Source organism: Molothrus aeneus, chromosome 16 (genome assembly GCF_037042795.1).
Source record: "Molothrus aeneus isolate 106 chromosome 16, BPBGC_Maene_1.0, whole genome shotgun sequence".
NCBI classification, from domain to species: Eukaryota; Metazoa; Chordata; class Aves; order Passeriformes; family Icteridae; genus Molothrus; species Molothrus aeneus.
In genome coordinates, this window is record NC_089661.1 from 3,960,286 (window position 1) to 3,984,432 (window position 24,147).

At 38.9% G+C, this 24,147-nt stretch overlaps 1 protein-coding gene across 20 annotated transcripts in view; it reads left to right on the top strand.

Moving 5' to 3' along the window:
* Positions 1-24,147, top strand: part of RBFOX1 (RNA binding fox-1 homolog 1) — a 1,178,577-nt gene that overhangs the window by 649,816 nt on the left and 504,614 nt on the right. The gene's annotated exons all lie outside the window — the stretch shown is intronic.

Genomic DNA, 24,147 nt, shown 5'->3' on the forward strand with positions numbered 1-24,147 from the left:
TGGTTTTTTTTTTATTAAACCATGTGAAATTATTTTATGGTTCTTTACATGTGTATGTGTTCATGTTGCATTTAACTTCAATGGGGAGAAATCAGTCTTACTCTATTGAATATACTTGTTAAAAATTTGAATAACTGTTTTTGTAGAAGAAGAAAGGAATTATACTCTTAATCTCTTTATACTACAAAAAAGTTTACAAGGCAATTGCACTTTGTATTCTTAATTTACATTATTAACAAAGTGGTTGTGTGTCTGTCATGATAAAGTTGGCATACCATGTTCAATATTTGTAACACAGCAAGATAATTGCTTTTTCTTGCTTTAGAAGTAGTACCTTTGAAACCTTATTTTTTTCTTTTAAAGGGTTGATTAAAACAAATGTTTCCAGTTGTATTTTCTGTGGACAAACACAAACCAGATACAAATATGTTTTCAGTTGTGTTCTTCACCTTACTCATGGTAAAAACTAACTAAGAAACAAAGGCTTCACAAAAAAACCTTCATAAATATCAATGCAGTTTTAAAGAGAGAAATGTGTTTTGCTTGAAAATTTGTTGCTACTGAAATGTGAAAGTCAGGGTATTTCTGTGTGGAATAGTAAGTGAGTTTGTGGAGGTGTTGAGCACATGACATGTGATTTCAAGTGCTGCTGGTTCTTGCTCTGTCCCACTGTGGCTGCAGGCCCTGAGCATCAGCTTCCATCCAACTCTCCAGGTGCTTCCATTTAGGTTCACGTTGCTTTGAATTGTGCTAAAATCCAGGCTGGGACCTTACTTGTCAACCCCAAGTTTTGACTTTTTTTAGCGTTTAGCAACTATTAAAACTGCCCAAGCCAGAAGTTCTTTCTGTAGTGTGAATTATGGGGAAAAGGTGTCAGGAGCCTGACAAGCTTTGGACAGCAATTTATTAAAGTGTTTTATTTCTTCTTCCTTGTATTGCAACTTTAATCTAGCAGAGCCCAGCCTATTGGACCTGTGGGGTTTTTCCTGGTTTGTGATGCATGGTTTGTACCTCAGGAGGGATTGCAGGAATTGTGTGTCTGATGCCTTCTCTTGTGGCTCAAAGGGACTGCTCTGAGCTGGGGTGGTTTCCACCTTCAGTGACTCAGGATATCCAGAGATTGCAATTAGCAGAAAGGATTGTCTAGAAAACCCCTGGATTTTTCCTCTTCTTTCTGTTATTTTGTGAGAGCACTTTGGAAGAGCAGGAATGTGAGAAGCACCTCTTGTTGCATGATCTGTTTCATTTTTTCTGTGTGTTTGGTGTCCCAAAATTGAAGCTCCCACCAAGTTTAAGAGGCAGTTGTTTCCAGTCCAGGGAGGACTGTGATCATCAAACACAGATCCATCAGTCTTGGTTAATACTAATGAATTGTTTCAAGTTTGTTCAAAGCATCAATTGAGAATGTCACATAATTCATAAACCTGAAACATTGTAAATAAATATTTTTATTTCATTGAACTTGAAATCAAGACAAACTACTGCAATTAGGGCATGCATCATTAGTATCTAATAATTTGCACTTCCATAATGAAATATACTACTAATGAACTATATCATTAGTAATTAATGGGAAATTTTCCCATTTAACCACAAAATACAAACCTGCAAGGTGCCTTTTCCTGTGTTCTTTTTTTTCTGAAGTTTTCTGATCTGTAACTTCTGAAGTAGAAATTTATGTAACCATGACTAAAGCATTGCCTGCAGGCAAGCTCAACTTTAATAACTGTACTTATTATTTTGAAATCTATTATTCTGTAAATTCCAAAATAGCAGTTAATTATGGTAACCACTTCATCACTGTGATCTGCCTCTCCTTTCATTGTCTTCAACTGGCCTTTCCATGTAAGATTTTTATTTATTTCCTGCAAGGCTAAAAGCTCACAGGTTTGAGAATACCAGGTGACAAGCAATGCACAGTCTGCTCTCTCTGGCCTGGATAATTATGAATTACTTAAATGCCTTTACCTTTCCCAGAAGAAGACCCATAAGTGCATGTGCAACTCATTTCCTACTTAATGAATACTTTTTTTCTGCATTTGACACTCCCAAGCTTTCTTGTTTTGATCTCCCACGACCATTCCGAATGTCACAGTATTGGATGTTTAATGACTCATGTGATTTCAGCTTTGCTTCTCAAAGGAACAAGTGTAGAAAAGTGACCCTTAAATTGTCACAGGAAAAAACCTGTTAAAAACATTCCATGTGTAGTTTTTGTAAAAAATCCATGGATATCTGCAGCTAGCCATGTGACGTTGGGGAATTTGAGCCACGATTCCAAAGCCTGTGTGATGTTCTGCTATTGCAAGGCAGATGGTCAGGTTGTTTTTCCTTTTAGCCATGTTTTCTGATATAACTCTGTGTGTTGGGCACAAACAAAATGGTTCTGGTGGAAGGCAATTAATAAGGACATTGGCCATTTTGCCAGGAGGGAGAGCACGTGGATTCCTTGGAAATCCTTCCATTTGATATAAATTTGATCTAACCAAACCACTTTCTGTCTCTAAGAAGGCTTCTAATGTGTGCAGCCTTTTTGTTGGTGTTGCCCTTACACAGCTCCATCATCTCCCATTACCTGAAAAGCCTGCCTTGCCTTTTATAAAATTATATTTTATAAATCTTCTTTGTTTCTGTATTTAATCTCAGTTAATATCTTTATTTGGTCTGAGCAGTTATCTTTTTTTTTCTTTTTAATGTTTATATGGGACTTGCTTCAAAGAGTATTCTCCAAAAATACAAATAGAAAAAGAAACTGTAAATAAGATTTCTCCAGTTCTGCTCTGTCTTTGAGGTTTGAATAGAGCACAAAGGACATACTTTGTTTTACTCTGCAATTGTCACATCATCAAATTAATTCATGGCAATGCTGTGAAACCAAAACTGATATGAAGTTACATCCCCTGACATCCTTTGTGTGACATTTCCACCTGACACTGCAAACTGGAACTTAACTTACAGTGACCTTTCTGTGCTGGATAATTTTGTCTCCGCTTGTTTTCACCATGCTGGGAATGTTTTATTCTTCAGCTCTGGCTGTTTGATCTGTGTTTTATTTCAGTTTATTCTGCCCCTAAAGGGGCTGTGCTGGCTGTAATGTGTGGTGCCATTCTCCTGTTGCAAATGCTCCCATTCAGCAGCAGCTCAGCACCATTAGCAGGGGGCTCAAGGTCACCCAGGGTGTCCTGCTGCATTTTCCCTTCTGGAGAAGCAAGTGGCTCATGGAGAGAATATTTTTGAGATGCATCTTGACTTGAAAATGTCCCACTTCAGAGCTGGGAGTGCAGAGGCTTTATGAGAGCTGCAGAGTTTATGGCAGAGCATCAGGGCAGTAACCTGAGGGGTCAGGAAGGCAGGAAGGTTCCCTGGAGTGCCATAATGCTCCTAACTCCCTATTACCTGCTGTAGGATATGGGGGAGGCAGTGATGCCTTTCCTTTTCTCTGCCTGCTGTGCAAAATATTTCATTTTTTTTTCCCTTTAGTGCCTTCTGTCAGTGGATCTCAAATTACTTTACAAACAAATTAAAAACACCTATGAGGAAAGTACTTACAGTTCTATGGCTTGAGTTACATATGGAGAAATAGATGGATGAAGGGCAGATGTAGACAAGGTTATAAAGTGTGTCTGAGACAAAGTAAGGAGAAAAAGAAAAGCATTACAAATATATTTGGCTTTGTCTATTCAATGGCTTCTTTCAGGTTGTTTTTGGGGTTCTTTTAGTTTATTCATAGTGACCATATAAAGATTTTTTTCTGGAAGTTTTAGGGAATGGGCTTTTTAGGAGAAAAAAAATTATCCAATTTCTCTGATCTTTAGATTACTGTAGAAGGGAATTACTAAGGGTATCAAATAGTGAGGAGCACCATGGAGGGGCTAAGTCAACTCCTGGCATCATAGATGTGGATTTGTGATTATACTGTTTTCTTTCATGGTAGTCCCTTTTCCTGCTGTTTAGAGGCTCTTTAGCAGTGAATAGGAATAAGTGTCATTTTTATTCCCTCGTGAAGGCATTGTGCAATCTGCATAATTGTGTGGATTATTGAGATGCATTTTCACTTCCATGAAAGAAACTAATTTTTTTTTGTTGTGAGGGAAGATCACAGACTCCAATGGATTGGTAGGGAAGTGTCTACATTGTATTTGGATATAGATTTGGAGGAATCTAAGGAAGTTTTGGATGCTCATGACCTGCCTAACAGAGTGAACAAATGATTCCTGGTTCTCCTGCCTCTTTCCCTGGTGCACAAACAGTGCCAGGTGCTGCTGAACCATTGCAGGACAGGAGCACACAAGGTGGAGAGGGCTGACCACAGAGCTGAGGGAGCAGGGGCAGTAACCCAGAGGGGGAATAATGAGCTGTTCCAGGAATAGCATCCTCCTGTCACAGCACAGCTGATGTTTCCCCTGACACCTCAGCTCATGTAAGTCAGATTTATGTGATGCCTTCCTCAGTGCAGAGTTTCCACAACTTCCACAAAAGGGTGAAGTTATCTAAGGGCTGTGTGTGTTTGTGCTGTTTGTTTGTTACCAGAAAAGTTACTTGAAATCCATGGCTGCTTCCTTCACAATTATTTTTATATAGATCTTGAAATCAACATTTGTTGCTCTCCAGGGATCCTAAAACTCAGAAAGTTGAATCAAACCCACGATCTACATTATTTGGGCAGTATTTATTGCTATTTATACTGCTTTTAAGAATATTTTTAAATCAAAGGATTTTTTTTTCTCCTTTGTCTTAGTTTTATGTTCTTTTCAAATAAAAGCAACACTTCTGGGAATATGGGGAGCTGAAAGTTGCCCTGCAACCTAAGACACTGCATTATTTATTAGCCAGCCTAATAAATATTGGCAATTCTAATGTGAGGAATTGCTCAGAAATCCAGTCCATTTCCTGGCATGTGGCTTGACAGAGTGCAAAGTCTGGCTGCAAAGTTTCTGGGTATTTGAATGCTCATAATGTCAGCCCTATTACTGCTCTCTTGTTCTCGCTGTCACTGACATGCAATTATGGGATTTCACCACTGAAGTGGTGACAGTTGCTCCTCTGTGTGTGTGTGTCTGTCTTTCCCCTTAATCCAACTCTATCTAGCAATCTGTAATTTGATAAAGTGGAATTGAAGTGACAGGCGTGACAGAAGTGCCAAAACAATAATTTGACCTCCCACTGAAGTGTCAACGTGTTCTGCTGCATGACTTTTACATATGCTGAATACACAGAAGGGACATGGAGAGTTGGATTTGCTGGGCTGCAATACCTGCTAAAAAAAGCTTTTACTCCAGCGTGTCTTTTGGCCAAAGTGTTCCATCTTGAGCCATCACATCTCCAATCCCTGCATTAATATGTATAAACATGATTGCTGCTGCAAATAAATTACACTTTTATTGGGAGATTTTTTTCAAATCTTCATCTTGAAGATGTTTTGATAAATCTTGAAATTATAATTCTGTGACTGTCTGCAGAATTAGTTCTCAGACTTTATCTTACTTTTCTTTTTGAGTCTCTTCCACCTTGAAATAAATTTCATTAGGTATATGACACATTCCTGCTAATAACTCCTAAAAAAGCTCACCGAGCTAGAAAGAACATTCTTTTATATGCATGAATAAAATATGTTATTAGCACTGAAGTAAATGTATGCACAAGTTACTTTGGGATATATTCATATGTACTGTACCTGCATTGCATACAAGTAATTATGTTTCACTTGGGGACAAGGGGGAGGGCAGGAGACAGAAACTGTTTGCTTTAATGGAAAGTTAAAATATTGAGATTCAGGGCAGAAGAATCGGAGGGAAAAGGGAAAACTCAAGTCTGATTTGATGCTAAGTACCTGTCAAAATTAACTGAAAAATAATTTGGGGGAGACTCAAGCCTTGCTGAAATTTTGTTTACATCTGGCCAATAAGTTTTCAACAGGTATAAAAACAGAGGGCAATTGGCTTTTGAAGTTATCTAAAAAAGGGAAAACCTCACAGATCTGTAAATATTAGTATGCTGTGAATGGGAACATGTCTTGGGTTTTGTCTGTGTTTGTGAACCAATAAAACTTCACAGCAATGGGAGACTGCAGCTTCTGCTGCTGTGGTGGAACATTTCCTCTTAAAAGGTTTTGGGTGCTGTCAACTTTTCATATCCCAGACTCCTCAGTGTGGGGTTTTATATTTTTAACATGTGCCAGAGAGTTTCATGGTTGTTGATGCTTTAGAGACAAGTCAGCTTCCACTTGACACTTCCTTCTCTTTTTCCTCACTTTTTAAAATAAAGATTTTAAAGATTTTAATATTGATTTTATGGGAGATTTGATAAAGAGGGACTAAGCTGACAACGTGTACCTATGACCCACCTTATTTGCAGGTATTTTTGGGTTTTTGGACTTGGTCTAAAGAGCACTGAAAGAGAAGAGAGGGCTTAGACTGGTGTGAGAAAAATTCTCTGTACACAGAGTCTCAGGTTGGGGCCTTTTCTTTCATGTCACTTACTGCCAACCTGTGTTTAGGCATGGAAATGTTTGGTTCCTACATTTTAATTTTCCTCTCAATAAGGAAAATAGCCACTGACAGGTCTGTTTTCCTGAACTGTTCCTAAAGAGCCCTATTGAGTGGGAGATCCAGAGATGATGTATTTCTCCAGAAAAAAAGGAATGGAAATGTGAATTCTTCTATGATTTATTCAGAGTCCTTGTAGTAGAGCTCCTGTAGAGACAAGCCCACCCATGTGGTGCTGTGGAGGAGGCTGCAGTTGCTCTGTCTTTATGTAACACCAGACAGAGCTCTGACCTCAGGCTGCTTCTCTGTGGTGGAAAAGTTGTGTAGCCCTGTGTACTCTTCACTGGAACTATTGTATGGGCAGCTTGGAAATGGCACCTGAGATTTGTGAGAACGACTCAATGCAGGCTTGCTCTAAATCCTAAAATGGGGAGAGATAAATAACATTCTTTCTGTATCAAATGCTGTGTATCTACGGAAAGTTTAAATTTTTATATTGAAAATTTCAGTCAATGCTTATAGGTTTGCATTTGTTCTTACAACCAGAATTAAAAAATGGGAATAAGAATAAATTCTTATGGAAATATTTAGGAATATTAGGTATTAAAATTCTCATTTGTTTCCTCTGCTCCATGTCTTCAGCATAGCTATGGATGGGAGCAGAGGTTGTGCACAGACCCCCTGTGCATGTGGGCTCAGTTCTGTGCACGTGGGCTCAGTTCTGTGCATGTGGGCTCAGTTCTGTGCATGTGGGCTCAGTTCTGTGCACGTGGGCTCAGTTCTGTGCACGTGGGCTCAGTTCTGTGCACGTGGGCTCAGTTCTGTGCACGTGGGCTCAGTTCTGTGCATGTGGGCTCAGTTCTGTGCATGTGGGCTCAGTTCTGTGCATGTGGGCTCAGTTCTGTGCATGTGGGCTCAGTTCTGTGCACGTGGGCTCAGTTCTGTGCATGTGGGCTCAGTTCTGTGCATGTGGGCTCAGTTCTGTGCATGTGGGCTCAGTTCTGTGCATGTGGGCTCAGTTCTGTGCCTGCAGCGGCATCTGAGTCTGCTGGACAGGCTGGGAATCCTTCATGGGATATTTGGCTCCAGAGGCTGGAGCTCTGTGATTGCTCCTCTCTCTTTACCCCTCTGTCCAGGAGTTGGCTCATGTTGGGAATTCTTTTTGGGTGTTGAGGCTCTCTGCAAACAGTGATTCAAAGAGAAGTGTTGCTTATGCTTAACAGCACTGTCACAGTGCAGGGGGAGGGACAGAACGTCACCCAAAGGGTTGGGCACACTGATGAGCTGGCTGAGGCAGCAGCTGGTACCCCCAGCCACCACCTGACACTGGGCTTGGAGAGACAGAGGAAGGTAGAAGTGAGAAAATTGATGAGGTGAGATACTTTATTAGATGGAGAGACAAAAAACCCTCACCAAACCCAAAGCCTGGGAGGTGCAGAGCAAGTATGAAAGGATCCCAGCAGCAGGACAGGGCTGCTCTGGTCAGTGATGCTTTGAGGAGCCAGCAGCCTTTTGTTCATACCCAGCATGAGTTCATCTGTAGCATTTATTTATTTTTAGTCCAGAGGAGTCCATAACTCCTTGAGCTGCCTCCCCTCACTGTGCACGTTCCTTGGGCATTACAGGACACATTTCCACTCTGTGGAGGGATAGGGAACCCTTGTGGCTTTGGTGTGAGTGCAGAGACCTCATCTCAGCACAAATGGATCAGATGGCTCTCCAGGAGCACATGCATGGCAAGATGATCAGTGGCAGATTGTTTGCAGCATATCTGAAGGGGACAGACTGAATCAGATGATTGTTTTGTTTGCCAAATTAATATCTGGGATGTAATCCAGCCTGATTAACAGCATGGCTGGGATTGGATCAGCAAAGGGTAAGCAGACATTTGGAAAGGTTTTTTTATACCTGCTGGCTCTGTTACTTTCCCAGGAGCTTGAACATGTGCAAGAATATGCTTCTGTCCAGTAATCCAATTCATTTCTCATTGATTCCAGTTTGTCTTTTTTAGTTGTATTGGATCCCTTGCCAGGTAAATCTTTTCTCTGTAGCAATAGATGGCTTTTTATGGTGGTGGTTGGGCAGTTTAATCAAAATTTCCTAATTCCATTATTTCAGAACTGATTTCTTCAGCAGTGATGTCTGGTTTTTTGCCTGTTTTTTTGCAGTCTTTTTGCCTGTTTTTATAAGAGCACTTACATTTAAATTTATATATATATCCATATTTAGAACCCTGAATTTGTATGCATCTTACTGTAGTATTTGAAACAGGATTGAGGATTCTTGTGTAAGGAGTAAAATAAGGGTTAATGGATTTTTTTTTTTAGATTTTTTTAAACAGAAGTATGTTTTATTGTCTTTCAATGTGATGGATGAGACAGAGAGCATGGTTTATATATAAACCATGTGCTTTCCAGATTAGATTGATGTAATCATGGCAGTGTTGCACACTTCAGCTAAAAATTTGTTCTTCTTGATCAAGGTCAGGCAAATCCAGGGATTCTGCCATTTATCTCATCTCTTCAGTACTAAAACAGGACAATATTACAGGCATGTCCCACTATGTCATACTTGCTGTCTCAACTGTTGCTTAAAATATCAGAGGTTATTTCTGAAAAAAATTGAGTAAAAATGTTGAAAAAAGAATGCTGATATTCAGAGTCTAAAGTAAGGTTCCTTTTATTCTTCATTTTATCCCTCCCTATCAGCCGGCTAATGTAGAAAAGAAAGTTAATTTAGCTTTTTTTTCCTAGATAATGGCAATATGCATGCCATGCAAGGAGCAAACATTTTGACTTCAAAACAAAGCCATTTAAAAAAAAAAAAAATCCGATCTTTGTTACCCTCTTTCCCTTTCAATACTGGATAAAGGTTGAAGTGTAAGGAACAGAGCAGGTTTGTTCCATGTGTCAATTGTCTGAAATCCAGCAGGGAACATCTGTTTCAGCAGATTTGTTTGTGTTTCTGAGAACTTGGGCTTGCTGTGGCCTTTTGCTGGTAATTGGCCAATGGGTAATAGAAGGCAAAATTTGCAGGGAGGTGTAAAATCTTATTATACCATCTGAGGTGCTGTCACAATGGCTGGATAGCAAACATTCTTTGAGCCTTAGTTAGGACACTTTGATTGGAACCTCCTGAAACTTTTTGCCTTTGCACCCAAAGTTTGATGTTTTATTGTGTTACTGGCTCGTATTCCCTTTGTCCTCATCTGCCTGTGCTTTTGTATTTCTCCTAGGCACACTCCAGCACTTATCCTAGACAGGTTCCAGTATTTCTTTGGTTCACAGCAACCAGAGAAAATCAGGCTCTGCTTTTCACCTCTGAGATGCCAGGTGTGGGAGGTGGCATCCAGTCAGGAGCCTCCTGCCTGGCTCTCGTGGCCTTGCAGGTCAATATCTCCCCCATTCTTTTCCAAAGCTGTAGAACACATTTCTGCACGAAAAGGGTTGGGTTTATATCTGCTATGATGCCTTTTTGCTGCTGTTGAAGATGCAAAATGATTATTCAGAGTATTTCTAACTGACCTTGGGATGAAATTTCTTTGGACAGCATTTGAGTAGCTTTGAAAAGTTGGAATACCTAAAGAACTTTGCCCTTGTGTATTGGTTGTGTTCTATGAAATGCTTTTGAAGAACTGTGATGCAATGTTTATTAAATGCAGTGAATTTTGAATCTTTACTACACAGTCTAAGTAAAAAAAATGCAAAAGGTAAATGGAAAACCCTTAGAATCTGTATTGCATCAAATCTGTGAGAGCATAAAATTCAATAGCATGAACAAAAGTAGGACCCCATTTCTCTAGTACAGCTTCATTTGTATCAAAGTCTCCTTAAAATTGTGTGTCAGATTAAGAACATTATTAATTAGGAACATCTATAAATTGTTTCAATTCTGTGAAGTACCAAGTTCTTCCTAATTTAGTGACCAAGTTTTGTGTATTAAAATGTCTTCTGCCACCCATACCACAGTCTTGGTTTTTAAGGTCTCATGTTTTAGTTTACCACACTGACATGGTAATTTCCCTACGTATTTTGTTATAAAGGATTAAGTAATTTCATATAATCACTAATAATGTGACGTAGAAATGATTTATTTTTTGTTTGCAGCACATTCTAGGGCAACATTTAAATGTGCAAAACTGTTTTTCTGTTTCCATGTAGTTACAGAGCCCTCATTGATTTGATACTTTAATTATATAACCTGATACCTCTGTTTTTTTAAAATGTTGCCCCAGCTAGTGGACATTACTGAATCTGCCTTGACTCTGTATTTCCATTCCTTTGTGATGCTTGGAAATAGAGCTTTTTATATCAACCCATCAAGTGCAAGAGTTGTCCATGTCCCCCATGGACCTGGTTTTGATCCTAGCACAAATTAGCACATGGTTGTGTTTTCCAGCTGCATTTATTTCCAAATTCTGTCCCAAAAAGCTGATTGTATGTCAGCTGAAGGCTGCTTTCTTTAAAGGAGGTCTGTGCTGTCACAGCTTTCCTACATTGTGCAGAATAACCCTCTGCACACCAGGTGCTGGAGTTCTGGCCAGTTGTTGTTTGCAGTGAGAAGCAAATGCTGTCAAGGGACTTCCAAATTCATTTTTCAAACCAGCCCAGGTGGCCTTATTTACAGTCACTGGCATTTCCAAATGAATGTAAATGGAACATTGCTGTATCATTGAAGTTCCTTTGAAGAACCTCCAAAAACTTGGTAATTCTGGGCATTCCCTCACTGCTGGCCATGGCCATAAGATAATTCAGACATCTGGGTAAGGTTGCTGTATTTACATGGCAGCTGTGATTGCAGTGAGGTTCTGTCTCACTGCATGAAGGAGAAAAGCATCCAGTTCCATCTGGGGAAAGAGAGGATTATGTGAGCTCACTTGCAGTGCTTCCAGCCTCAGCTGGAGCAAAAGGAAATATTAGTTGTTGCTGTGAGATTTGGAGATTATTGGGTTCCAAAAGGTTTAATGTTGGTTCCTAAAGTTGAGTCTTCAAAGGAAGGTGTCACCATTTTTAGAAGTTCTGCACACTTTTCAAGTTTCTTAACCAGTGCAAGCTCTGTCAGAATGTCCATGTTTATTTTGGAGGCTCTATAAGCTGAGCTCTATTGGGAATTTATTAACTTTGTGCCTTTAAACCAAATGGCAGTGTACTCATATCTGATCTGCTGTAATCTGACACAGAAAACTGTGGGAATTGAGTCAGACTGGAGCCTAGACCAAGTTATTCTGCATGCTAATGAATTTATCTTCCAAAACATTCCTTGTACGTTCTCTCTCACCTCAAACACTGCTTCAAAATTAATTAAAAGAGCTCTGGAACTTCAGACTCACTTAAAAAAAGTTGATGTAAATGTCACAAACTGCTCTGACCTTACTGCCTCTTACTTTCCTGTGTATTTGAAACATTCCCAAGCTTATTGTGAGTTTTTGCAGGGCCACTTGTGTGATGTCCTTGAGATTTTTTTATCCTATCTGAATTTTAGGACCAGACTGATGATCCCAATAGTCCTTAGTTACCAAAAATGTCTCTCTTACTTTTATTTGAGTGTTGTGTAAAGCATCACTCAAGCTGGATTTGCTTACACCAAAAGTTGATTAGCTGTGGGTGCTGTAACAATCATTATAAGAAAGAAAATGCTCTTTTTTTGTGTTTTTTTCTCCTGGCATAGTGAAGCTCAGAGTCGATTATATGTGCATTTTTTAAATGTTATCAGATATGTAGTTCAAAATTTGTTGTTGTAGTCCCTTAATTGAAATACCACTTTGTGCATTTTCCTCTGAGGTCCACAATCATAAACTATTTAGCAATGGTTTTTAAATGACAAAGTTAAATTTTAAACTAATAACTCTATTAAAAAAAAAGAAAGATAAGAAAAAAAAAATGACAAGACAAGCATGATTCTATATTACATGGCATTTTAGCCATAGTCTTTAGTCAGTTGGTTTCAATGTTCTGCTCTGATATTCTGTCTTTGAGAATCACGTTTTCATTTATGCATGCAGTGCTTCTCCATGTAAATACCACACTTGCCCTCAGTACCACGAATTTGTAGAAATGTTAAATATTTAGCTGGCTGCATTTCCCCACCCCATGCTGGTATAGCGTCCATAGCCAGACGATGGCACTGTAGGCTAAAGAACGCACCTGCCAGGAGCTCCTGGCTCCTTTTTCCATGGAATAGGTGTTGGGTTTATTCCTCGCCCCCAACGACTTCATTTCATAATAACTTGGAAGTTATTTTAAGGCCTCTTCATCCTCAGCAGAAGCCATGGTCTGGGTTCTCCATTATTGCACTGTCACTGCAGCTCTTCTGGATGTTTATTGGACTTGTCTAGATCTGATACAAAGCCAAAATAATTTTTCTACTGTCTGTGTATTATTCTTTAATGAGGTGAATCCTCACTCTACTAAAAATATTTTTGTGTTTTGCATAACAAAATTAACAAAAAATGGTTTATCTCAGGCCACTCTTCTTCTTTCTACTTCTTTTCTTTGCTGCTTTTTTTTGTATGCAGTAAAAATTAAAACATTCCAATGTCAGATCTCTGTAATACATTCAAGTACTTGGAACTGTAGTTCCATGTTTATCTGTTGCACCAAATCCACGGGTGTGACAGCAGCTGCTCTTTCCCTCTGAATCACACAAGAACCAGGCAATGAAGAAATTAAATTGATGTAAGGCATTACAAAATGCAGCTTACTTTTCATGCTGGCCTATGGAAACTAGTCCTAAACACTGTTTTTTACACTTCAGCCTAAAATGAGAGCACTTTTTGTCACAAGTGGCCTGACTGTGACAGAAGCCTCAGTGCTTTTCTTTCACCTCCCTCCTCCTTTTCTCCCCGAACTCTTGATGTCATTTAAGCATTATTTGTATTAGATTATTTTATTAGAGGGAGAAGATTACTGCTGGATTTATGTATCTTGATAAGGATTTCCTTTTTATTTATTTATTTCTGCTCATAATGAGCAAAGAGAAGCTGGGGTAGCCAATTCTCAAAGCAGGGATATGAATGATAAAACACAAAACCAGCTTGAAGGATTTGGAGATAAGTAGGTGAATTGTTCTGGGATGATGCTTTTGAAAACAGAGTTTATGTTATTTATTTTTGTAATAGTCATGATGAAATTCTTTCACAGAGGCAATTCTATTAATTTGTTCAAACCACAAGTGAATACATTACTAAACTGAAAAGCACACCTCAGCCCCACCATTTCTAAAGCTTTTGATTTCGCTGAGATTTGCTTTGCTCTGTAATATGATTGTTATGCTTAAGCATATTTATCTGGGCAGGTTTATTACCTGTAATAGTGGGGTTTATTTATTTGTTTTCACTCATTGCTGAGTGTGGGATTGCCAAACAACTTGGCCTTTCACAACAAGGTTGCTGTTACAGAGTTGTTCACAAAAAGCATTTGCACATGGGTCCCTAAGGGGTGGGCTGCTACAGAGTGCTTGACATTTCTATAAGGGAGGGTGAAATTAGCAGTGGATTCTTTTATCTGGAGCTGCCATGTGACACTCCTGGGGATAAACCAGAGACCCACAACTATTAACTTGCCTTTTCCAGCCACTCAATGAAAGCCTGACTCGTGTGGCCTGCAGGGCACAGCACAGGACCTGGCTACTTAACCAGGCATTTATTTACAGCATCTGGGGGAGCTGAAAGGGGTTTTTTGACTGGCAAGATTAATAAGTGCCATGGCTGTGTGTGGGGAAAGCTGCTTTTTTCTGTAGGCATTCTAATATAACAAATAAGATAATATATTATAATATATATTATATTAATACACAATATAATACTTAATAATATAATAAATATCGAATATATAATTATGCTACATTGTATATACTATCATAATATATTATTATAATAATAGACTTATAATAATTTATATAATGGCAAGAAATTTTTGTGTATTATATTAAAAATAAAGCAGTTTCTAGTAACAAATCAGAACTTGCCTGACCTGTGTTACTCCCTGTACCTCTGTGCCCCTGCTGCTCTGATAATGTGCATTGTCTCACAGAGGGGTTGATCTCCCACCCTTGCCAATGCAATTTCATGTGCCCCAGAAGCACATCCTGAGTCTAAGCTGAGTTGCCATAGCTGGCATTAAACTTTTTATCAGAATTTTCAGGCCTGGTGTTATAATTATTTATGCACAGCCATTTATAGTCTATGGAAAGGGGAATTTGCAAATTCTATAATGAAGTTTGCCTTGGATGTTGGGTTTTTAATTTTTTTTTTTGTTTGTTTGGTTGGTGTTTTTTGTGGTTTTTTTTTTCCATATTCTTTTTACTGGGTTTTCTAATCTTTATATACTCAGTAGGTAAAGTCAAGTCTTTGGTACATGTAAATTCTTTGATGGGTAATGTAAAGTCTTTGGTACACAGTCTTGTTTATTCAAAGTTTCTACTTAATGTGTTTTCTCCTCAGGCTGATTTTTGGTTTTTATTTGTACTTAAGAATCTGTTAAAAAGCTAGGCCAAATTTAGCGTGTGTCATCCCTTTGGTAACAGTGCTCCTCAAAGGAATATGATACAAGTTTGTGGTATCTTCTAGTTCTTCGATAAACTGTTTAAGGTTTAATCAGGTTGAAATCAACAGCCAATGACATTTTAATATTGATGGAATGCATAAGAAATTTTGGTGTCTGGAAGTTGTATTTTGAATATGTTTCTGAGCTGGGAGGGGAGGTGTGCACTGTGGAGTTACCTTTTACAGCTTGTAACTAAATTATTCTTAATTGCATTTCTATTAGTGTAGTGAGTACTTGGGAATCCTGAAAGATCTTTCACATGAATAAGTCATCCAGTGGTGATAAATATTTACCTGTCATGAAGTGGGAAATTAAAAAAATAAACAAGCTGACAGGGATTCAATGTTACAGCAGGGAGTTTATCTCGTACTAAAAGAAATGAACTGTATCTTACTAGGGCTTATCTTCTAACTTAACATTTCATGCTACGAGCTAGGCAGTGAAAAGAGGTTCCTAAAATATCTTGCCACTTTTTATTTTAGTAATTAAGACAGTTGAATTCCTTTTGAAAAGACTGAAATGACTGTACAGTGCGAGGGCTGGGTATTGCCTGAAGGGAGCTAATTACCTGCTGGGTGACCTGGATGGGGAATTTGGCTGTTTGAGGAAGAATTCCTGTTCTGTTCTCTTTAGGAAATTCTTTAGTCTCCTACTGGTTGCCAGAGCAGCTGGGGCTGCCCCTGGATCCCTGGCAGTGCCCAAGGCCAGGCTGGGCAGGGCTGGGAGCAGCCTGGACAGTGGGAGGTGTCCCTGCCATGGCAGGGCTGTCAGAACTGGCTGATCTTTAAGGTCCCCTCCAACTGAAACCATTCTGGGTTTCCATGATTCTCTGAGCTCTGATTTTTCTCCATGGATTTTTGTGCATGGCTTGTGTTGTTCCTTTTCCTGTGTAACCTCCAAGTTCAATTGGTTGCTGTGAAGCCTCAGGACAGGTGGAACTGTTCATTAGGTCACAAAAGAATTCTGTTTATTTATGATTCCAGAATCAGCTCATCATATGGGAACATAAAAATGGTTGTTTTGAACTGTCATAATTTTTCAGGCACATACAGATCTCCTTTAGAATGATCCCTGTGATGTGTTTCTGTTTTTACTTGAGGAAGACAAACTATATTGCTGATATGAAATGTACTTCTCAGTCTAGACATTCTTTACATTCAAGCAAAACCTGCCACTGCTCACAAATTCAAGTTTCCTGTGTGTGATGATAATGTGCAGCTAATGGTTCAGCCTTGGATGTTTGTAAATATGTTGGTGAGGTGTCTCTTTTGCAGCCAAGAACAAACCAGTAATGCTGCTCTTCAGACAGGGGTTCATCTGAGGGATGGGAGGGGCAGGAAATCAATTCTTCCAATTTCTTATAGGAGATAAGAATCTCCTGGAGTTGACACAGATTAATTACAGAGACTATATCAGTCATCTTCATCAGAAACCCTTGCTAATAAATCAGTCTTACTCAAATGTCTAATATACCATCCTTTTGAGCAACTCATAACTTCTTTGACAAAACAGTGTATAATTTGTCTCTTTTTACTTTCTTTTTTAAATTAGTGTTTTATTATTGGAAGTTTTTGTAAAGCAGATCCACTATACTCAAACTTGAAAATGTGAAATCAATCCTGACATTTAATTAGATGTTCCAGGTTCTCTTCAGTATAATAATGAAAAGCAACTGATATTCTGAGGTCATGTAATTAAAAAATTCCCTATAGCTATCCTTCAAAGGTTTTGTTTTATTTAGATATACATGTGCATTTATGGAAATGTGCAGCTGCCTTAAAAATTCTCCATAATTCTTACATATGCAGTTTTCTAGATTATTTCGTTAATATTTTGATACTTTGCTTTTGGAAATTTCCTGTTATCTCACCCTAAACTCTTGTATACTGAGCAGTAGGCAAATGGTAAAAAAGAATTTAGATTTCTATCTAGTGATGGTGAAAATCTTGAAAGCCCAATGCAGGCCGTATAAATGCAAAGAGGATAAAAGGGGGAAATGCCCTATTGTTTCTGTGGTGCTATCAATGCAACCTTTTAGTCATGTTCTGAGGCCATCTTTAGGGTGCTATGGTTTATCTGGATGTTGGCCATAATCTCTGGGACAATTATAGCACTGTACTGGTTTGTTTTACACATTAAAGGTACAAGTGATTTCAGAAACAATTTTTCAGTGATTTTTGTTTTTAAGATGCTGTAAAGTGAAACCTCATTTTTAGTGTAATTGGTTTTCTTATAAGGGAAAAGTCTAAGACCTTCAGTGTCCTACAGAATATGTTGCATTTTTTAATGAAGAATACATTTTTTAATGTTTGCCCAAGCACATTATTCCAGACATAAAATGCTGATTTAGCTTCAAGTGGAAGCAGGAAAAGAGAGACTAATGATGAGCCTGTGCCATGAGTTTTATCCAGCACGCCCAAGGACTCTGTGAGTGTCTGATCCCAGAATTTCCCCTGTACAGGAGGGGTGAGGTTCATCTGCTGCAAACACACAGGAGGAAACGTGGGGGACGTTTCCAAGGAGCTTTGAGCTCCTCAGTCATTCCTGTGTTCTGATTTCTCCTGAAACATTCTGAGCTGGCTGGCTGCACTGCTGTGTTTAACCATGGCTCTGGGATTGTCCATAAGGACAGGCTTTTCCTTGGTCAGGGCATTCTGGTGCTGGGCAGAGGGCTGGGGGCACCAGGACAACTGTCCCCCAAAACACCTGGAGGGTTTCAAACAGGGAAGAGTTTAGAACTGCTCAACTTTGAATGTTCTCTGCAGAATTACCTGTTGTAATGTGGGGAATATAATGGTTATGGGAGCTGAGTGAGGAAAGAAATGCATTTATTATCAGTATGCAGATTTTTTAATGTTATCTGATTGGTCTACACTGAAGAAAAAAAAAGAGAAATAAAAGGTAAAGTTTAGCTGTTTTGCTCTGAAGTTTTCCAATATGTGAGTTTTCTCTCTCTCTGTTTGCTAAAATGATGAGACATGCATAGCTCCAGATAAAACATGCAAAATACTTAAGTGCATGGAAGAAAGAAAACAATATTTTCCCAATCCATTTCCCCTTATAAACAACCAAGTTGATATGGTTTAACTGTAATTTTTCCAGCCAATTCAATATAGAAAGCATCACTTACTATTAAAAAAAAACCAACAAAAAAAACCCCAAAAAACCAGGGGAGAAAAAGCTTCATGAGATTAAAAGAAATGTTTAATAGGAAAAACTTATTAATTTCTGGGGACAAATCAAATATCTGCACAGATTTCTTTTGATGCTTACTATATACAGTTTTTATATTACACTCTCAACTGAGGTTAATGCACATGTGTAGGAATAAATATATTTACACTGGCAAAAAATTCTACCTCTCTAGATGCTGGAAATAAGAGCCAAGACTGAGGTATGTGAGGATATGAGTGTTTTCAGTTTTTTGTTGCTGTCAGTTCATAAAGCATAAAATATGTAAGGTGTTGTTTTCTAATGACTCCCTTTACAAACTACAAAGTCTACAAATTCATTTAGTTATTTGCTGATTATAATTCTATACTAAATCAAAAATCACTGCATAAAAACACTTCCATAAAGCCAGCTCAGTCTTTTTAAATGATGGTCTGAAAACAGCAGATCCTTTATTTTTTTTCCTTGGAGCAATGAAAAATGAAAAAAATGTTGTGTAAATGTCAAAAAAATCATCAGGAACAAATCCTGGGGGTTGGTTAATGAAACTTTGGTGCCTGGTGGCGAGCAGCAGGCAGCACCAGGGTGCTGGGAGCAGTAACAGCTCAGGAAATGTGTGCCACGTTCCATCACTGATTGCTCCTTTTCCAAAGTCTCCCAGGCACGTGGCTTAGGCTCTGAAGCAAGAAGCCCCAGCAGCAGATCTGTAGCTGTCTGCACCATGTATTGAAAACTGTAGGATTTGTGTGAGTTATTCCCTGCCACAGTTTCATTATTTAATGGGTAATAGAAACAATGTGTGTGTGATATCTTAAAGCGAGATTTGGGCTGGTTTTTACAATGTCAGACACTCAGTTGCACTGAGACAAAGCTTTTGTTAATGGAATAAGAATAACAAGAAACTGAAGGGAAAAGGGAGAAATCAAGTATGTGAGAAGCCAGAACAGGACAGTTCAGGAAGCTCATTCTTTCCTGTTGTAAAATCCAAACTACTTATGTTGGCAAGCATGTCTATAATAAGAAAATGAAAATTTCTCCTGAAAGTGTTGGCTGGTCAGAGACAGGAGCCTGCATTGCTTTGTTTTACGGGCAGGTGATGCCCCCGGGGACCAGTGCTCACCAGCAAGGCCAGTTCCAAGGGAATGTGCACAGGGGTGGCACAAACAGTGCTGCAGGACAGGGCAAAGATCCTAAATTCAGGATTCTTACCTCTATACTACTGAGCAACATAAAAATTTTATTAAATACTGAACTAACTGATGTTCTCTTATTTTCTAAGATGACCTATTACCTGTTCCTTCTTTTAGCTGCTCGATACAATTTTTTAATGTATCAGTATGCTTTTATCAAAGGTGAACCTCTTTTGATCCCACATTAGAAACAGTTTGTGGTGTGTAATTACTGTGTGCAAGGTGATTTCAAATTACTAACACCTATTCAAATCTGTGTCATTGTCCAAATAGAAGTGGAATTATTCATACAAGTTTATGGAGATTTGAACCTTCTTATTTCCTCTGCAGCTTTCCATATATAATGTACTACATCTGGGAAATCACCTGAGTTATTAATATTGATTTCTTTAAATCTTATCAGATCACATTTTCTGTGTCTTACATATGGTCCATCAAGTATTTTTCTTTCTTATTGGGATAGAAAGATCTTATCCTATTATTGGTGAAGGAAAGTGTTAGATGGAGAGGTTCTCTTGGCAAGGCTTTTTTCCAGCTGCTGGATGAGTAAAGCGGTTTCAGAGTCACTCAAATTCATTTTCTCAAGCTTTGCTGTCTCAGTAGCAGTGAGGTAAAATCCCTCTTGTTTGTCTGCCAGGAGGGAAATCCAGTCCTGCCATACAAAACAGCACCAGATCTGAGTTGATAATTGCTGAAATAACCTACAATATTTGGTGTTTTTAGCTTGGGGGGGTTTCTCTGTGAATGGATTGCTGGGCATATGTGTTCTTTCTCATGTTTTGGCATGTTAGCATCAATTTTGCCTGTGGTTTGATGGTTTTAGGGTTATGTAAAACCTTGAGTAATATTTCAACTGCTTGATAGACAGTGTGGAGCTTAGCAGTGGTCTTGATATTGGCATCTCTCATGTGGATGTAAGGGTGGTGGTTCTTCTCCTTGAACTGGCAAGGAGCCAGACTGACTGGAGAGCAAAATATGATCAATGGAAATTCAAAGAAGGCATTTTAAAATAAGTCAATTTAGTAATTACAAGTCAGTGTACCAGTAGATTTTCACAGCAGGGAGGACAGCAGGGAAAGCAAAGAGCGCTAATTTTATTTTAATTAAGCTTTTCTGTTAATTGCGATCAGAGGATTCTGTCTCCAAGTGGGAGAGGAGGAGCTGTGTGATGATAGACTTGCTCCACACTTGACTGGGTCAAGTGGCTGCATTACTGTGGTTATAGCATGGAGTGCTTTCAAGTGCTGCTGAAGGAGCTCTCCAGGTCGGGAAGGAGCATTCAAAGAGCAGGATGCAGCTCTCTTGATCTCTCTTCACTTCTACGGCTTGTACAACTTCCAGCAAGCCCACGGGACTGCTACCCTTTCCCTGCCAGGAGGAGGCAAAAATCAGTAGCCAGAAGAGTCCTGTTTAGAGGACAGGAGAAAACACAGATGATTTCTTTTTTCAGTTTTGATCAGTAGAACTCTCTGCTTAAACTAGAGAGTCTGTATGGTTTGCATCAGCCTTGTGGGAAAACAGTCACTGTGGTCAGACATTAACTTCTTCAAGTCTTCTGTAGCTGCCAGGTCCTCTTAACTCCTGGCTGTGGTTAGAAATTAGGCAGAGCTGTTTGCTTTGTATGAATAAAGAATTTTTCCTCTATATAGACCAGTTAGTAAGCAAATCCAGTTTTATATAGGAAAGACATTGTTTTAGGTAGCTGTGGTTTAGGTGTCAGGTGTGAATGTGCCTGAGCCTCAGCAGAAGCATTCCAAGAGAAGAATTTCCTGGTACTGTGCCTTTTCCAGGCTGACAGCACCCTCCCACCACACCAGTGCAAAACAAATTACTGGCCCAGGTTTTAGCTGGGGTTTGCAGTGTGGCCCTGGTCTCCTGATCCACAGCCCAACAAGCTCCCTTAAACGGATCAAGATTCATAGTAAAGGCAATGTTTATTTTTTATAGAACTCCTAAAGAAATCTTCTGTTCCAAGAACTGGCTGTGGGCTCACTGTTCCCTTCTAAAATTTTCTGAACTGCCTTAGCAAATACTTGAAAGGATAAGAATAGTAAACCTATTATCTGATAATTACCTGCTGCAGGCTGACTACTCATTTGCATGTTCTGATTCTGGCTTTGCATTATATAATTTTCATCTTTTGATAATATTCCACTTATGAAGGGACTTGGCTTTTTTCCTGTTAACTGCACTATCAAAAAGCTATTGCAAGACTTTCTGGATCCAAATGGTAATGTTTGATCCAAATAGGTCAAATATGGGGCAACTGGGTTTCAGTATCCCAAGCTAAGCCTGTAATTGTAGCGCTCAAATAATTTTGAATTGGATTGGACTTGTAATGAGTGAACTCAGAATGAAAAAGAAGCATCATAACTCTATTTTTGCAGACTCTTTAACCAGTGCTGGAAAGATTTCTATGAGGCACTAGTAGGGGTTCTTTGTTAAGTTACTCTAAAACAAGTCATTGAAACCATAAACCAAAGATTTATCTGGGATATAGGTTTCCTAATAATTAATTGGTTAATCACGTGCAATGTGAGCCTCTTCCTGAGGTTGCAAGGCTTTCTGGGCTCTGCATATCTTCTTTTCCCACACTGTATCTCAGCAAGTCAGGAGGCCCCTTGCTTTAATGAGCAGTGTAAGGTATTTGTATTTTAGGTTCATGAATTCACTTGTTAGGATGGTGTGCTCATAGGTTTTAGTTTGTGTGCAGTATCATTACATCAGGTAATTCTGCACAGATAATTCATTTCCATGATTTAGGATGTTCTTAATTGCTTTACTGAAGGGAGATTGAGCACCTTTTAACCAAACAGCTGAACGATTTGCTATGACAATTCTGCCACTGTGCATTCACTTAATTTCCAATTAATCAAACATTCAATAAATCATTAGTATAATTGCACCTGCTCAAATATTCCTACCCCAGCACATTAGCTATGCTCAGGCTGACTCCTTTACCAGCTGTGTGAACGGATTCATTTCTCTGACCCAGTTGGTTGCACGTCCTTGCTTCTTATGAGCCTTGAGAAATGATAGGGCAGAAATTTTAATTATTTATAATACCAGGCATTCTTTTGATTCGTTGTTCATGCTTTTCGCTTGGATGCTTCTGCAGCAACTTAAAACAAACAGCAGAGCAACAGTGGCTGGGTAATTTCTGAAGATTTTGAAATCATTTCCATTCCCCTGCTGTGCCACTCTCCTAATTACACCAAGTCCCCAAGTGCATGATAATTCCCTCATCACCATGCATTGAAAGCACAGATGATTAAAACAGTATAGCCTGTGTCACATAAATGGAACCAAAAGTGGAGCCCAAAAGTGCTTTACTGAAAGCCAGTCAACTAAGCCAGAAGCTAATTTTAGGATCTGTTTTTAAAAAATTGCACAAGTAGAAATCCAATGACACATCTTCAAAATATCTGAGTGGTTGCAGTTAGTGTCTGAGGGAGACTGAAGTTGGAGGCAACTCTCCAAGTACTGAGGCAGGTAGCTTTGAAACACCTGTGTGTGTAGGTGTGTGTTGCTGTTTGCTCCCTCCACACAGATGAGAAATCTGAATTTCCTCAGGTACAAGTGGTATTACTCAGTATTTGTGTCTGCTGATTGTTGTAAGCTTTAAATCATATTTAATGTGTGTCTTTGTTGTGAGACTTAAGGTAAACAAACCCGGACATGCAATTTCAGGCTGTAATATTTTAAATAGGAAGCTCTTTATGTGGGTGTAGACACAGTTTAAATTGTGTGGCGTAGGTTCTGTTGCTTCCAAAATAGATTTACTGCTTACAACTTGCTTGTATTTTATCTTTGAGTTAGGAATTGGAGGAGATTGATAATACTTTAATCCCTTAGTACAAATAGGTAAGATTTTTAAAATTTACTGAAGGTGTCATGATCCATCTAGATAGTATTACACAAAGCATATTCAGTAAAAAGAAAATAAAGTATAAACAGAATAGGGAATGGGTTGCTGGGGGAAAGTTAACCTATTTTACTGAGGGGAAGTTCTTTATCCTGAAGGGAAAAAGCATCAAAGAATCTATTAAAACAAGAAAAAAAGGGGGAGATGAGAGAAAGATACAGTAATTGGACATTATTTTAATTACTTAAACATTTATCAAGTTTCTTCCTCATCTGTTAAAAAAATTATTGGTGGAGTGCATCAGCACATGGGTTCTCTGACCCTCTCAGTCTGTCGGAGCACAGAATGGAACAAGACTGCTCTGGATAAATGTTTCTTGGCTCCCCATGGCATGGGGCCTTACTGCTGTGGCTGGCAGAAATGTCTTGCTGCATAGAAAACAGGAAGATTTATTTATCCATTAGGCTGCATTTGGGGTTGGATGCTCTGCCCAGTGTTATTGAGTAGGAGCTTTCCTAATTGTTTGTTTATGTTTCTAATAGTGGCTCAGCATACGAGCAGCCTGATGCATCTGCATGGCTGGGCTCCAGTGCAGCACAGCAATCTCGCTGGAAGGTGGAGTTGGAGCATTCTGTGGAGTGCAGGAAATCCTCATTGCAAGTTTTAATGCCCTGGTTTTAGTTCCTCTTGCATTTCTGTAGTAGTGCAATGCAGTAACATCACCAGACACACTTCTCCACCTTCTCAACCTTAAGATTGCCTTTGGCTTGTCCTGAAATCTTTGGATCAAATCTATATCCTCAAAATTTCACTTCACCCATCCATATGTTATAGTCCATTATTACATTTTCTTTTACAATTTTCACCCTTTAAAGCTGACAGGATTCTTTGTC